Source organism: Ovis canadensis, chromosome 2 (assembly GCF_042477335.2).
Source record: "Ovis canadensis isolate MfBH-ARS-UI-01 breed Bighorn chromosome 2, ARS-UI_OviCan_v2, whole genome shotgun sequence".
Taxonomy (NCBI): Eukaryota; Metazoa; Chordata; class Mammalia; order Artiodactyla; family Bovidae; genus Ovis; species Ovis canadensis.
Window position 1 is genome coordinate 192,548,936 of NC_091246.1, and position 13,370 is coordinate 192,562,305.

Consider the following 13,370-nt stretch of genomic DNA (forward strand, 5'->3'; position numbering starts at 1 on the left):
ATGAGACCCTGCGGTTTTTCAGAGAAGGAGGGAGTCTGGGTTTTCCAATTATACAAATCACTAGTGGAGAAGGGCCAATACTGATATGTCCGTTTTCCACCCTCTCTGGCTGGCCCCGCCCTGACCAGAAATGCATGAACGGTGGAGGAGGGAACCTCCGGGTCTTCTTCTGCTATGCCGGCCATTTTTTTTTTTTTCACCTTTCCCCGTGTTCCCTAGGTGGGGCCCCTTTTTCTGGGAGGAGCTGAAGGCTTGGTTCTCTTTCTGGCTTCTCCCGATGAAACCTGTGGAACCTGTGGAAGCAAGGGCAGGGAAGAGGGAAGGGAAGTGAGGGGCTGAAAAACAAAAGGTTTTAGCCAGGCCAGGGGGTTTTCCACCAGGTCCTGTCAGACCAAAATGTATGGAGTTTGGTCTGGCTGGTGTCCCGAAGGGTAGGGGGCAAGCACCTTTTCTCTGACCACTCGAATAGTAGGCAGGCTGAAGGTGCCTTCTTGTGGCCAGCTGACATCAAAAGCAGGCCACTCGGCAGAACAAAAAGTTACTAACTTGCTTTTTTTCACCAACAATGATAGATTCTGTGCTCTAGACTTGAAATCAGAGAAGTGGTTAATCATAAGAGATAAAGGAGTAGAAGTTGTTTGTCCCATGATCACAGAAAAGTACACTGGGAGCCAACAGAGCACACAAAGAGCAACACAGACACCATGAATGGACAAACAGATAACAAACACAAGGTGGCCACCGACAATGCACTCAATCTTACCTGCAGGGTGTTCACAGAGCCAGCTGCCTCCCCAGCACGAAACCAGGCCCCAGCCTTACGCTGACTTGCCTCTGCACTTTACAGCCAGATGCCTCCCCAGTATGATACCGGGCCCCGGACTTAATCTGGGCTTCTGCAACGTTAGCACCGGTGCTTAGAGCTCTTATTTCCTAACGAGGTTACTCCCTTCTACCAGGAGAGTTCTCCTCCCTGGCGGGACGGAGATCCCAGACGAGCCTCCAAATGTTATGCTCCGAGCCCGTATCTCCGAACCGACCGAGAGAGAGAGCAAGTCCACCATGGTACTGCAAGGGCAAGAAGGGAGTTTATCTCTAGCATGCTAGGGCCCAAGTCTCATCCCACACAAGGGAATCTGACAAGAGCCCCGAACAAAGGAGAACGGCGGCTTATATACAGGCAGTTCTTTGTCTCAGTTACAGGAGTAGCTGGCGTTACATGATTGGCCAGGCAGGATGAGTGCATATCCTGTCTCTTTCTGGTAAACATGACTCAGGTCCTAGAGCCCGTCGTTTGGTCCCTAACAGTCCACACCCAATTCTTAGGCTCTTTGACAAGCACCTTGCAAAAAATGTTCACTTAGAGGCAGAGGCAACAGTATTCTGATGGCAGAATCAGAAATTTCTAGTTGGGTCGGGAGACAGCATCTTATGTTGAGGGCAATGAGAGAATGCAGTCTAGACCTGGAGCCATGGGTGAAATCTGCTGGGTGTGACAGATTATTTTCTTGTAAGGACGTGAACTCCCATCTACCTATCTAGCCAGTTATAGTCCTTGAGTACCATGTACTGAACCAATGAAGGTGTATTTCTCACAGTAGGGAAAGGATGGCTCACAGCAGCCCTTCAGCCTGGTCCTTTCCTTTGGGCAGGGTGCTGGAATGCCTCTGGGAAAGGAAGAAGGAAAGTAAAAGTTCTTGTAAGCATGCCAATTTCAAGCCATGCAGATAACATTAATGGTAACTAATAGGGGAGTCCTTACCTGTGGAATGTTGTTAGCAGGATGTACCTGGTCTGTGTAAGGTTGCTTATGATAAGGAAACTTGGAATCTAGGGATTTGTGTTGCCTCTCAGAAGTTTTTATCTGTATGGATACCAGAGGATGCACTGTTTAGCCTAAGGAATGAGGGAGAGCACAGTGTCAAATAAGGCTCTCAAGAATCAGAGATCTCACCCAGTATCAAAAATTTTGACTCCCTGGAAAGTGTCCAGTAGGCTATGTGACAATTTGAGTGTGAAAACAGAGATATTTCCTAATCTAAGCATATCCCTTTCGCATGAGAAATGTGGCTACATGCCACACCTCAGAGTCTTGTTAATGTAACAAAAAAAGGATCTAGGAAGCTTATACTGGGGACAGAGGCAGGTCTAGACCCTTCCTTGCATCACTTCTGCTTCACAATTGCTTGTATTTTTGAAAGACAAAGTATCAAAATTTTTGCTAGTAGGTAAGATCTCTGATTCTTGAGAGCCTTATTTGACACAGTGCTCTCCCTCATTCCTTAGGCTAAACAGTGCATCCTCTGGTATCCAAACAGATAAAAACTTCTGAGAGGCAACATCTTATTCTATTCTGGACTGTGGATTTACTTATTTACTCATTTATTTTATTGTGTATTTTTATTGTAAAAAATTTATTTATTTTTTAACTGAAGGATAATTGCTTTACATAATTTTTTCATTTTCTGTCAAACATCAGCATAAATCAGCCTTTTAAAATAGTGATATTTGTTTACTAAAGTAAAGGAGAAGCAAAGGGGAAAAGTATCATTTCACATTCCCTATGAACCATTAATGGGAGAAGGCAATGGCACCCCACTCCAGTACTCTTGCCTGGCAAATCTCATGGACGGAGGAGCCTAGTAGGCTGCAGTGCATGGGGTCGCTGAGTTGGACATGACTGAGTGACTTCCCTTTCACTTTTCACTTTCATGCATTGGAGAAGGAAATGGCAGCCCACTCCAGTGTTCTTGCCTGGAGAATCCCAGGGATGGGGGAGCCTGGTGGGCTGCCGTCTATGGGGTCGCACAGAGTCAGACACGACTGAAGTGACTTAGCAGCAGCAGCAGCAGCAGCAGCATGAACCATTAATATTACCCAGTGAAAGTGAAAGTGTTAGTCACTCAGTCATGTCTGACACTTCGTGAATCCAAGGACTGTAGCTCACCAGGCTTCTCTATCCATGGCATTCTCCAGGCAAGAATACTACAGTGGATAGCCATTCCCTTCTCCAGGGGATCTTACCGATCCAGGGATCAAACCCGAGTCTCCTGCTTGAAGGCAGGTTCTTTACCATCTGAGCCACTAGAGAATATCAGTGATTAAATAAGACTCTTTCCACTTTAAGTAAATGAAAAAAATTAACCCCTGTAAATAGCCCCACTTTCAATTTTTGAAGTTTTAAAACCCTTTTTATTTTATATTGGAGTATAGCAGATTAGCAATATTGTGATAGTTTCAGGTAGACAGCAAAGGGTCTTAGCCATACACATATATGTATCCATTCTCCCCCAAACTCCCCTCCCATCCAGGCTGACACATAACATTGAGCAGAGTTTCCTGTGCTGTACAGTAGGTGCTATATAGTAGGTCCTTGTTTGTTATCCATTTAAAAAATTTATTTATTTATTTTTAACTGAAGGATAATTGCTTTACAGAATTTCGTTGTTTTCTGTCAAGCCTCAACATGAATCAGCCATCAGTTCAGTTCAATTCAATTCAATCACTCAGTAATGTCTGACTTTTTGCAATCCCATGGACTGCAGCATGCCAGGCCTCCCTGTCCATTGCCAACTCCTGGAGTTTACTTAAACTCACGTCCATTGAGTTGGTGATGCCATCTAGCCATCTCATCCTCTGTCACCCCCTTTGCCTCCCACCTTCAATCTTTCCCAGCATCAGGGTCTTTTCAAATGAGTCAGTTCTTCACATTAGGTGGCCAAAGTACTGGAGTTTCAGCTTCAGCATCAGTCCTTCCAATGAATATTCAAGACTCATTTCCTTTAGGATGAACTGGTTGGATCTCCTTGCAGTCCAAGGGACTCTCAAGAGTCTTCTCCAACACCATAGTTCAAAAGCATCAGTCTTCACCACTTAGCTTTCTTTATAGTTCAACTCTCATATCCATACATGACTACTGGGAAAACCATAGCCTTGACTAAATGGACCTTTGTCAGCAAAGTAATGTCTCTGCTTTTTAATATGCTGTCTAGGTTGGTCCTAGTTCTTCTTCCAAGAAGCAAGTGTCTTTTAATTTCATGGCTACAGTTACCATCTGCAGTGATTTGGGAGCTCCCCCAAATAAAGTCTGTCGTTGTTTCCACTGTTTCCCCATCTATCTGCCATGAAGTGTTGGGACCAGATGCCATGATCTTTGTTTTCTGAATGTTGAGCTTTAAGCCAACTTTTTCACTCTTCTCTTTCACTTTCATCAAGAGGCTCATTAGTTCTTCTTCACTTTCTGCCATAAAGGTGGTGAGTGAAAGTGAAGTCACTCAGTCATGTCCAACTCTTTGCGACCCCATGGACTGTAGCCTACCAGGCTCCTCCCTCCATGGGATTCTACAGGCAAGAGTACTAGTGTGGGTTGCCATTTCCTTCTCTAGGGGATCTTCCCAACCCAGGGATTGAACCTGGGTCTCCCACATTCCAGGCAGATGCTTTAACCTCTGAGCCACCAGGGAAGCATAAAGGTGGTGTCATCTGCATATCTGAGGTTATTGATATTTCTCCCAGAAATCTTGAATCAGCCATAGGTATACATATATCCCTTCCTTTTTGAGGCTCCCTTCCATCTCCCTCCCCATCCCACCCCTCTAGGTTGATACAGAGCCCCTGTTTGAGTTTCCTGAGCCACACAGCAAATTCCTGTCGGTTGTCTATTTTACATATGGTAATGTAAATTTCCATGTTACTCTTTTCATATGTCTCACCCTCTCCGCTTCTCTCCCCAGGTCCATAAGTCTATTCTCTATGTCTGTTTCTCCTTTGCTGCCCTGTAAATGAATTCTTCAGTACCATTTTTACCAGATTCCATATATGTACATTAGAAAACTATATTTATCTTTCTCTTTCTGAATTACTTCACTCTGTATGATAGGTTCTAGGTTCATCCACCTCATTAGAACTGACTCAAATGTATTCGTTTTTACGGCTGAGTAATATTCCATTGTGTATATGTACCACAACTTCCTTTTTCATTCATCTGTTGATGGGCATCTAGGTTGCTTCCACGTTCTAGCTATTGTAAATAGTGCTCCAATGAATGATGGGATACATGTGTTTTTTTTTTCAATTTTGGTTTCCTCAGGGTATATGCCTAAGAGTGGGGATTGCTGGGTCATATGGTGATTTTATTCCTAGTTTTTAAGTGAATCTCCATGTCATCTTCCATAGTGGCTGTATCAATTTACATTCCCACAAACAGTGCAAGAGCATTCCCATGTTTCCACATCCTCTCTAGAATTTATTGTTTGTAGACTTTTTGATGAGGGCCATTTTGACTGGTGTGAGGTGATATCTCATTGTAGTTTTGATTTGCCTTTCTCTAATAATGAGTGATGTTGAGCATCTTTTCATGTGTTTGTTAGCCAGCTATATGTCTTCTTTGGAGAAATGTCTGTTTAGCTCTTTTTCCCACTTTTTGATTGGGTTGCTTCCTTTTCTGGTATTGAGTTGTATGAGCTGCCTGCATATTTTGGAAATTAATCCTTTGTCTGTTGCTTCATTTGCTATTATCTTCTCCCATTCTGAAGGTTGTCTTTTCACCTTGCTTATAGTTTCCTTTGCTGTGCAAAAGCTTTTAAGTTTAATCAGGTCCCACTTGTTTACTTTTGTTTTCATTTCCATTACTCTAGGAAGTGGATCATAGAGGATCTTTCTTTGATTTATGTCATGGACTGTTCTGCTTATGTTTTCCTCTAAGAGTTTTATAGTTTCTGATCTTAAATTTAGGTCTTTAATCCATTTTGAGTTTACCTTTGTGTATGGTGTTAGGAAGTGTTCTAATTTCATTCTCTTACATGTAGCTGTCCAGTTTTCCTGGCACCATTTATTGAAGAGGCTATCTTTGCCCCATTGTATATTCTTGCCTCCTTTGTCAAAAATAAGGTACTCATATGTGCATGGGTTTATTTCTGGGCTTTCTACCTTGTTCCATTGGTCTATATTTCTGTTTTTGTGCCAGTACCATACTGTCTTGATGACTGTAGCTCTGTAGTATAATCGGAAGTTAGGAAGGTTGATTCCTCCAGCTCCATTATTCTTTCTCAAGACTGCTTTGGCTATTCAGGGTCTTCTGTGTTTCCATACGAATTGTGAAATTTTCTGTTCTAGTTCTGTGAAAAATGCCATTGGTAATTTGATAGGGATCACGTTGAATTTGTAGATTGCATTTGGTAGTATAGTCCTTTTCACAATATTGATTCTTCCTACCCAGGAATATGAAATATCTCTCCATCTGTTTATGTCATCTTTGATTTCTTTCATTAGTGTCTTATAATTTTCTGTGTACAGTTCTTCTTTCTCTGTAAGTACGTTTATTCCTGGATATTTAATTCTTTTTGTTGCAGTGGTGAATGGGATTGACTCCTTAATTTCTCGTTCTGATTTTTCATTGTTAGTATATAGAAATGCAAGTGATTTCTGTGCATTGATTTTGTATCCTGCAATTTTGCTAAATTCATTGATTAGCTCTAGTAATTTTCTGATACTATATTTAGGGTTTTCTGTGTACAGTATCATGTCATCTGCAAACAGTGAGAGCTTTGCTTCTTCTCTTCTGATCTGGATTCCTTTTATTTCTTTTTCTTCTCTGATTGCTGTAGTTAGGACTTCCAGAACTATGTTGAATAATAGTTGTGAAGGTGGACACCCTTGTTTTGTTCCTGATCTTAGGGGGAATGCTTTCAGTTTTTCACCATTGGGAATAATCTTTGCTATAGGCTTATCATATATGGCTTTTACTATGTTGATGTAGGTTCTTTCTATGCCCATTTTTTGAGGAGTTTTAATCATAAATGGGTGCCGAATTTTGTCAAAGGCTTTTTCTGCATTTATCGAGATTATCATATAGTTTTTATCTTTCTATTTGTTAATATAGTGTATCACATTGATTGATTGCATGTACTGAAGAATCCTTGCATCCCCTGGAATAAACCCAGCTTGATCATGGTGCATGAGCTTTTTGATGTGTTGGTGAATTCTGTTTGCTAAAGTTTTGTTGAGGATTTTTGCATCTATGTTCATCAGTGATATTGGCCTGTAGTTTTCTTTTTTTGTGTTGTCTTTGTTTGGTTTTGGTATTGGGGTGATGCTGGTCTTGTAGAATAAGCTTGTAAGTGTGCCTTCCTCTGAAATTTTTTGAAAGAGTTTTAGAAGGATAGGCATTAGCTCTTCTCAGCAGTATGTATGTATCTATCCCAAACTCTCTATCTCTTCCTCTCAGTCTTCCCCCTTGGCAACCATAAGTTTGTTCTCTAAGTCTGTGAATCTGTTTCTGTTCTATTAATAAGTTCACTTGTATCTTTTATTTTTAAATTCTGCATATGAGGGATGTCATAGGCTATTTCTCCTTTTCTCTCTGACTTACTTCCCTCAGTATGATAATCTCTAGGTCCATCCATGTTGCTGTAAATGGCATTATTTCATTCTTTTTAATGGCTGAGTAATATTCCATAGTATACATGTACCACATCTTCTTTATCTATTTCTCTGTCGATGGACATTTAAGGGCTTTCATGTCTTGGTTATTGTAAATAGTGCTACAGTGAACACTGGGGATGCATGTATCCATTCAGGCTGTGTTTTCTCCAGCCATATATCCAAGAATGGGATTGCTGGGTCATATGGTAGCTCTATTTTTAGAATCTCCATATTGCTCTTCATAGTGACTGCACCAATGGAAAAAGTGGAGGAAGATTCTCTTTTCTTGGAGTGTTGATTTATAATTAGGTGGTTCAAATGTTCTTCAACCATCCCTGGATAGAGATTACAGTTAACTTGTTTACATAAATACATGATGCTGTTCATACTGAGATACTTTAATACATTTTACAGACAACAGATAGCAGACAGGCTACCCTGGTGGCTCAGAGGGTAGAATCTGCTTCAGTGCAGGACACCTGGATTTGATCCCTGGATTGGGAAAATCCCTTGGAGAAGGGACTGGCAACCCGCTCCAGAATCCTTGTCTGGAGAATTCCATGAACAGATGACCCTGGTGGGCTAAGGTCCATAGGGTCACAAAGAGTCAGACATGACTGAGCAACTAACACAGACAACATAGCATTACCAATGCAGGATTATGTCTCTTATGATCGCTAGTGATGGTGATGAACAGCAACAACAATCACATTAGTTTTGGCAGTAAGTACCAGTTGCTTTGTTATTGTTCTGTGCTGTGCATATTACATCTATTAGCTATAGTTCAATACACCTGCAAGGTCTCTGTTCTCATTTTACAGGTGAAAAAACCATATTTCAGAGAGATTATGTAACATACCCAAGGTCACATCAGTGTGACCTCAAGTCTGTTGTACCTAAAGCCTTTGGATCTGTTTCATCTCTGAACTGCCACCCATGTTGAGCTTAAGAATTGGGATGAATGGGAGCTTTGGTTTTGGGCAGTTTAGGTTTACAGTGGCTTTAAGGAAGTTAACTGTGCATTTCACTGCAGGATCAATATGACAAATAATGTAATTATTTGAAATTGTAATTAATGTAATTTGAAAGCTCAAAGTGATGCTTATATGCTTAGCAACATTATCCTGCCAAACCTATTGGGGCCACAGACCTATCTCCATGGGAATTTCATTCAAGATTTTGAAAGTTAATATCAGAGCTTTGAGATGCCAAAGCTACAGCAGCTGCAACAATAAGTGAGACAGTTCACAAAAAAGTTCTCCTTCCTGGCACCTTTGATCTTTACAACTTCCTTTCCCATGTTTGGCTAAAATGGAAGAGGGAACAAAGGTGAAGTGCTCCCACAGTGCCTGCCAGGGAATGGTATCTGATACTATGATTCTGAGAGATTTGTTTTGCATGTAAATTTATAGGCGCATTGGCAGCTGTATCTTCTGGATAGTTTCCAACCCCTTCATCGGAAGAAGGTTGGGAGTTTCTTACAGTCACTGCTGTTGTACCTCTGGTGCTCATAATACAGCCTGTCTTGTGGCTGGTCACAGTAAATGTTTATTAAATGACTCATCTTCCACAGATAGGTGTTTTGTTCCTGGCTGAATGTTCCCAAATCCATGTGTCAAAGCCCTCAGTCCCAATGTGATCATATTAAGAGTTGAGGCCTTTGAGAGGTAAGTTCAGATGGGGTCATGAGGGTGGGGGTCCTCTGATGGTATTAGTGCCCTTATAAGAAGGGGAAAAGACATGAACATCTCTCTCCTCCATGCTCACATGCCAAGGAAAGGCCATACAAGGACATAGGGAGAAAGTGGCAACAGGGGCTCTCACCAGACACGCTGGTACCTTGGTTTTCAACTTCCCACCTCTAGAATTGTGAGAGATAAGTATTTGCTATTTAAGCCAACTGGTCTATGGAACTTGTAGAAGGCTATCCAAGTGAGGGCACATTTTGAACATCAGAATGGTTCCACTTAACCCAGTAAAAGGCTGTGGGGACTGAATTTCACTCAGCCACTTCAGGCATGTGTCAATCTTGTCTTCCAGCCTAGACAGCAGGTAGCGCAAGTGCAGGTTGCAGCCGTCTCCAGGATATCCCAGCTATGCCTGCATTTGAGCTACCCCTGACTGCCTGAGCACTCAGGGACTTTGTCCACTTGCCTGAGGGATGTGTGGCTGTGGGCACAGACATAGGCAGGCTGGCAGAGTCGAGCTGCACCTGCAGGTCCCAAGTTCTAGCTGCCTCAATGGCATCACTGGAGGAAAGCTCATTTGGGGTGATGATGGGGTGACTTTCCTCCCAATAAATAGAAATTCTACTTCCCTTGCTCCATCTCCTTCCTATTTAATTTACAGCCTGTGCAATGGAAAGAGAGGGCAGGGGACGTAAAACCATTAATAAATGTGCATTACTTCCTTGAGGTGTCAGGGGACACAATAGAAAAGGCTTCATCTTCAGCTCAGGGTCCATGCCAATGAGTTTGAAGCAGCACGTAATTTCTGGCAAAGACCTTTCTGGCTCACAGATGACAAGTGAGGTCGAGTATATGTTTTGCACTTGTTTTTAAAGCTATGAAGGGCAGAGGGTTGGGAGGTGGGATGAGAGAGTAGTCTCATGTCTAAATTCTTTTGTTGTCAGTGACCTCAGGCTGTCTCTTTCTGGGTGATGTGCCTTGCTGGGACTTGAGAGGTCTGAGTGACTGCTTTTGGATTCCAACGCTGTGCTGTCACCAACTCTCATTTAGACTGGTGATAAAATAGTCACATGACTCATTTTCCAAACATGGACACTTTTGAGAATCAGAATATTAATTACATGGGACAAAAGGTGAAACCAGGACTGTCCTGGGCAAACTGGAATATAATGCATACCTTAGCCAGTGACCTCTAACATTTATCACTTGCAATGAAGTCTTCAGATCATGGAACTTCCCTGGTAGTCTGGTGGCTAAGACTTCATGCTCCCAACGCAGGGGCCTGGGTTCAATCCTTGGTCAAGGAACTAGATCCTGCATGCTGCAACTAAGATTGAAGATACCATATGCCACAACTAAGACCCAGTGCGGCTGAATAGATAAATATTATTAAAAAACAAAGCTTCAGGCCAGCTCTCTACTTTCAGAAATTTCCCACTAACCTCTGCAGCAAAGGAGAAAATCTTTCCTATGGGCTCACCTAGGCACTTTGTTCTTCTAACAGATATTGATTGAGGGTCTCCTCTGGGTACACAGTTGTAAAGAAGACAGTCATGGTTCTTGATCTTCTGTCACTTACAGTCTAATTCAAGTGTGGTCTTGGATGGACAAACAATGGCCACGACATTGTTTCTTATCCACTGAGCCACCAGGCAAGGCCTTTTAGTATATCCTTAAGTGCACTAGTACTCTGGGGACGAGGGGTTAGGTAAGAGTGTTAAGGAACTCCTCAGAGTAAGACAGCCAAGCTTGGGAGAAAGACGTTAGTTCCAATTCTGACTGTCACACTTGACTTGGTGCCACACAGCAAGATGCCTAGGCTCTCCAACAAACAGTAAAAGCTACAGAGTGCCTGCTTCATGAGTCCTAGCTCGCTCATTATTTGTCCCCTGAAAATGAAAGAAAATGAAAGTGTTAGTCACTCAGTTGTGTCTGACTCTTTGCAACCTCATGACTATAGCCCGCCAGGTTCTTTTCTGTCCATGGAATTCTCTAGGCAAGAATACTGGAGTGAGTAGCCATTCCCCTTTCCAGGTGTTCTTCCTGACCCAGGATTGAACCCATATCTCCCACATTGCATTCAGATTCTTTACCATCTGAGCCACAAGGAAAGCTTGCTCATTGCTCATCCTCTGAGCAACACTCAAATAGATAGTCTTATCTCCATTTTACAGTTGAGGTCTCAGAAAGAATTAGTGACCTGCCAATGATCCCATTGGAGGTAAAAAGCAAGTTTATATCAATATTTGAACCTAAGTTGCTATTGCAGGCTCCCTCACAGGAGCTGCAGGAGACATGGGTTTGATCCCTGGGTCAGGAAGATCCCCTGGAGGAGGGCATGGCAACCCATTCCAGTACTCTTGCCTAGAGAATCCCATGGACAGAGGAACCTGGTGGGCTACAGTCCACGGGATTGCAAAGAGTTCCACACAACTGAAGAAACTTGGTACACATGCACTCTCCTCACAACTATTCCACTATTCCAGTGGTTCAGGCACCAGCAGAAGCAACCTCACCTGGAACCTTGTTCAAAATGAAAATTCCTTTTTTCTACTTTATTCTTTTTATTTTAGTTAATTAATTAACTAAAAATTTATCTTATTAAAGTTCAGTTGATCTGCCAAGTTGTATCAGTTTCTGCTGTACAGCAAAGTGAGTCAATTGTACATACATCTACGTTCTTTTACATATTCTTTTCCATCATGGTTTATCTCAGGGTATTGAATATAGTTCCCTGTGCTATACAGTAGGACCATGTTGTTTTCCATTCTATACATAATAGTTTGCATCTGCTAATGCCAAACTCTCTCAGTCCATCCCCCACTACTCCTGTCTCCCCTTGGCAACCACAAATCTGTTCTCTGTGTCTGTAAGTCTGTTTCTGTTTCATAGATGAGTTCATTTGTGTTGTATTTTGGATTCCACATATAAGTGATATCATACAGTGTGTGTCTTTGTCTGACTTTCTTCACTTAATATGATCATCTCTAGGTCCATCCATGTTGCTGCAAATGGCATTATTTCACTTTTTTAAGACTGAATAGTATGTCATTGTATATATGTGTAAAAGTATATATGTACATTTGTGTACCTCACATCTTCTTAATCCAATTGTCTGTTGATGGACACTCAGGTTGTGTCCATGTCTTGGCTTGTCAATAGTTAGCCTGCTAAGTATTTGGAACATAGTAAATAGAAGGTTCAAAAAGTGAGGAAAACCATCTGTCTGGGTAGGGGAGGGCATTTTGGATGACTGCACAACCGGCTGCTGCTGCTAGCAGGATATGGAGCTGTCCTCCCATTGTCTTTAAACTTCGTCCTTCTTTCCCGTCTGTAGGAGATGATCATGATCATTATTACTGGTGAGACACCTGTTCAGGGTAATGAACGTTCAGTTCACTGCAATCAGCAATGAGCAGCTCCTTGTAATTGGCTCATAAGAATGACAAGGTGTTGAAAGCGCAGTTAAGGCCGTTCCAATTCACATGTGCCATTAGCGGGAGCTCATTAAAGGCATGAACGAAGAGAAAGTGTAAATAAAGAAGCCTGCTCTTTGTAATTACAGCTGTACATCTGACCGCCTCCTCCCAGGGCTCAGCTGAGAGGAGCTCCAGATGCCGGCACCTCCTGGCCCCTGTGTCTCTGCCTCGTTATTTATACCATTTCTTAGGATGTGCATCTCTGTGGAGCTGCAGGTGGGCTAGGATGCAACATACAGAGTGGCAGTGATACATGTACATGACCCAGCTAGGTAGTTCCAGCCCAGTCTGTGGGGGTCCCAACAGCACCCCTTTCCTGCTGCCTCCTGGGGGCACAGTCTGGAACCTCAGTGTGGGTTGAGTGACCTTGCAGGTCTTGTGATGTGGAGTTCTTTGGCTTGTCTTCCCTACTGTAAAAATAAAGGTAAGTGACAACCAAGATTACCAAAAAAACTGCCTCTACTATATATAAAATAGATCACCAACAAGGACCTACTATATAGCACAGGCAACTACAGTCAATATTTTGTAATAACCTATAAGGGAAAAAATCTTAAAAAGAATACATATATCTATAACTGAATCACTTTGTTGTACACCTGAAACCAGCACAAATTATAACCCCACTATACTTCAATTAATAAAATGTGCTTAATGTACAGTCAAGAAACATCTGTTGAGTGATTCCTCTAAGCCAGGCTCCATTTTGGGACATTCTGCTTTGATTTCAACACATTTCTAACCAAAGGTGTTCCTGAAGCCAGCTGTCTACAAAGGCAAC